At 43.3% G+C, this 4385-nt stretch overlaps 1 protein-coding gene across 1 annotated transcript in view; it reads right to left on the reverse strand.

Moving 5' to 3' along the window:
* The window catches only part of Zswim9 (zinc finger SWIM-type containing 9), a 25822-nt gene that overhangs the window by 19514 nt on the left and 1923 nt on the right, over positions 1 to 4385 (reverse strand). The window lies entirely within an intron of this gene.

The raw sequence follows: 4385 nt of genomic DNA on the forward strand, positions 1-4385 counted from the left end.
AGGTCCCTCACATTCCCGGTTCGTGGAAACCCACGCTAGTAGGAAGCTGCTGGTCGGCATCCTACAGGCAGTGGTGGCGCACGCCTTTAACCCCAGCACTTGGGAGGCAGAGGTAGACGGATTTCTGAGTTCGAGGCCAGTCTGGTCTACAGAGTGAGTTCCAGGATAGCCAAGGCTACACAGAGAGACCCTGTCTTGAAGAAAAAAAAAAAAAAGTAAAATATAAAGGTAGAAAAGTAATCTATTTTGGTGCTTGAGACAGAATCATGCAGTGAAACCCAGGTTGGCCTTGAGCTTACAATCTTCCTGACTCAGTGCTGGGATCAGCAAATTCTTATGTACATAAATTGTAGTGCATAAAAAACATATAGGCCCACAGTGGTATCAGGTGAAAGTAATATGTAGCCACATTTGATCTACCAAAAATGGCACATTCCCAAGAGTCCATGCACTCTATTTTCTAAGGAGAGTTCATAGTTATTTGTTAGAGTCTGGTCTGGTCACTTTGAAACTGGGTGGTTTCTGCTCCTAGGTCAGATCTTATAATTCAGGGGATGCCACCATGTCTGTGAAGCCATCCACCTTGCCAGAAAACACATGTCCTCTGTGAGGACCTGGCATCTCACTTGACAAATATGGATGCCTCAATGTGCCATTTTTAGCAGTTGCTTCCCTGCACAAAGGGGTGGGTAATGGCAGTACCACCTAAATGCAAACTCCATGTGGACAAAGAATTACTCATTTTACCCATTACCTATAGCAGCATCTGGCCCTCAAAGAAGCTCAACAATAATATACAGTAGTTCTCCACACCTACTGGTTTTATCTGCAAACCCATCGAGAATCAAAGTTATTTAGGAAAAACAAAAACAAACAAATGAAAACATCTACACACGTTCCTTGTCATGTTCCCTAGCGGTACAACAGGGTTAAGCACTTGCAGGCAGTAGGTATTACAAGCCATATAGAGGTACTCAAATTTCACAGGGAGATATGCATCAGCTATATGCAAATGCTACACACTTTGCACACCTGTGGACTCTGGTGTTCTGAAATTAATACACAGATACCAAAGACAAATGTATTCTGAGTGAATCATTGGATCCCACCTAGACACCTGGCAACACATTCAGCATCCCTTCTCATCTCATCAAAACCACCCATCACCATGCTCTGCCTGTCATGTTTTTAAAATGTCTTAGGACCATCCATGTTTTCTTCTATCTTTACAGCCACCAGCATTCTTTCATCCATCATGAGACATCTTTTGCCTTTCTTTTACATTCACTTGACTTACTCTTCCTTCAGACCATATCACCAGCATCGCCTCCTTCAAGTCAGTCCTTTCTGATGAATTCCAGGATAGGGTAGATTCCAACACATACTGAGGTGAGCGTGTGAAGGATGTCTGTGTGTATCCTATGCTCCCCATTCCATCTCAAGACATATACACTGTTTGTTCATATGAGATGTTCAGAACATCCTTCTTGACTGGACCAATGGGCTGATCTCCAGAACCGTCAGGCACTGGAACACTTGATTCTTATACTGACAATCCATGACTAAAATTCAGATGGGTGGGGTAGGGTAGGTTAAAAATCTGAAGCATGATCTTTGTAATCAAGATTGTGGGGTCCAAGTCTTGGCTTTCCTGCAGCAGCTGGGCAACTGTGTATGTGGGTCCTTTAACTAACCTGTGCCTTGGTTTTCTCACCTGGAAACTGGGGCTGAAATACTGCTATTCTTCCAGGCTTGATGAACAGAGTTAAATGATGTACAGTAGTTAGAGGGGTGAGAAAACATTTAACAAATGGTAGTCAATATTCCCAAAACATTCTTCTAAAAGGATGTGGCATTCATCCATTTAGTGTCCCCCTCATGTTTATTGTTAAATAAAAACAAAAAGATTGTGTTAGAGTGGGTTAGAAGACAATTTGTGTGAATCATTTCCTTCCTTCTACCATCTGGATCCCTGGGATCAAGCTTAGGTGGTCAGGCTTGGTGACAAGCACCTTTACTCACTGAGCCATCTTACTGGCTTGACATAATTGTTCTTCATCTTGCAGATTTTAAAGACTTTGTGTTTTTGAAGGCTGGGGTATGTAAAAGGAATACTATCCTAGAGAGAAAAATGGTAGGAGAAATGACACTTGTATTCGAGAGTTGGGGGTGTATGGAGAACAACTTGAGGCCACTGAATCTCTGGAAAGTGGGTTTCCTCAAATACTCCCCAGATAGCCTCCTCCTTGCCTCTCAACCCTGTCCTCTAGACCATGTTAGCATGGGTGAGACTTTCCTGAATCAGCCCTGACTCTGCTAACAGCCTTTTGGAATTCCTCAGTATCCCAAGGATGAAGACCCAGTCCTGGGACTCAGCCTTGCGAGGTCCCAGCTTTGACACATTCCCTGCTGCAGAATTTAAGCCATGGCCTGTCTCTGGACTGTGGCATTAGAGAGGCTCTGCTTTGTGCAACTGGGTAGGGCAGGTGCTAGCGCTTAGAAATAACGGGTTCGAGTCACTGTCCCCAAACTAGCCACCACCCCCTACCACAGAGCTTTCCACCAAGGAACAAATCCTTCTGTTCACTGGGTCATCAGGCTCAAATTTAGGGCATTGTTCTCACTCCACAGACCCCCTGCCCAATGGTTCTTCCTGGAATTTGTAGAACATCTGGGACAGTAACTACAGATAGTAAATACCATGTGTTAAAAAAAAAAAACTGTACATAAATATATAAATAAAACATTCCAAGGACCTGTTTACTGGTCATCTTTTCTAGGAAACCTTCTAGAAACACCTAAGATTTCAAGTACAAGATAGCTCAGTGGGTAAAGGTACTTGCTGTCAAGCCAAGCATAAGGGTCTGAGTTGGATCCCTGGTACCCACATGGAGGAAGGAGAGAATGAACTCCCTCAAGTTGTTCTCTGATCTCCACACCTAGACTGTGGCATGTTCCTCTTTCCCCACAAAATGTTAAAAAAAAAAAAGATATTAAGTAGAGAGGACCACTTTCCTTTTCTCCACCTCCCATCTTCACCCTCAACTTGATTCTCACTACTGTATGTAGCTATTTGAAATTTCCTTCTTCCTTTGTGTTTTGCTTTCTCCTCTCTTCTTTCCATTCTTTTAGTCATTGTCTCTTGGATTAGATTCTCAGTAGCTTAAGAGCTAGGATAATCAACTGTGGTCTTAAAACATCCAGTGTGCACATAAGAGGTACTCAGTAAATGGTTGTGAAATGTTGAATTGTGTCCTGCTAAAAAAGGCAGATTATTCTGGATTAGGCCTGTCTCTTTTGCAAGTGCTCACTCTCTAGACAGTTGTGTGAGGACACGTGCTTGAAGTTGTTGCTCTGGTGTTAGACCTCTGAAGCTCCACTTCTACAATAAAGAACAAACCAGAGCATACCCCACAACAAATGTTGAAATACTTTGGGTAAGAACAGCTATGGAGTGCTTACTCCATGTGGGATGCCCTTCCAAATAATTAATAGGTATTAATTCATTTATTCAAAACCTATGACACAGATACTTCTGTATTCCTTGTTTCCCATATGAGCAAACTGAGGCCCAGGAAGGTGAAGTTATCTCCTCCATGACCATAATTACAGGTAGACACCAGTCCCGACTCTGTGCCCCTACTTTGGTAACAACTCTCACTTAATTGGCTGCCCTGGATGCCAGACATGGGTAAAATGCCTTCTTATGCATGCTCATATATCCATACAGTGGTCCTCAGAAGCAAGTATGCATATGACAGCCCCATTTCATGGATGTGAAAACGGAGGTTTGGAGGTGTGAAACCCACTATCCAATGGTACCCTACTCCAGTAAGCAGTAGGGCTGGAGTCTGACAGCCCAAAGGCATAGCCTGTATTCTTAAGTACTCTGCTCTTATCCATGGCTTCAAACTAATGCTCTCAAACACACGTAGGGACCACCAGAGAGGTAAGACAGAACGGTGGAGCTCTGAGCATGATGCAGTAGAGTAGTAGAATAAGGGACAAACAGGAACTCTTAAAGCTATCCCAGAAGCTGACCATTCACTATATAGAAGCATGGTTTTGTCTTGTCCTATATTCAAGGAAGACTTCCCTAGTCTCAATGGCTCTCTTTGACTATCCACCAACCCTTTGGTGACACTACCCATTTTCCAGGAACTACCTGTAAACTTATTCTTAACACCAATTTTCTGGTCAGTCAGAAAGTTCCAGATGGGTAGATTTTAGTCTAAAATATCCCCAGCTCCCAGGACATGGTTCTACATTGAATGGAATTATCTTCCTGTCTTATGGCTTTCCTCACAGTTCAGCCTTCCAGGCTGCTTTCTGTAGGTGTGCAAAACCTGACCCTCCCACTTCTCTAGCTGGGTCTGGTACTTGGG

The sequence above is a fragment of the Mastomys coucha genome, unplaced genomic scaffold, assembly GCF_008632895.1.
Source record: "Mastomys coucha isolate ucsf_1 unplaced genomic scaffold, UCSF_Mcou_1 pScaffold21, whole genome shotgun sequence".
Lineage (NCBI taxonomy): Eukaryota > Metazoa > Chordata > Mammalia > Rodentia > Muridae > Mastomys > Mastomys coucha.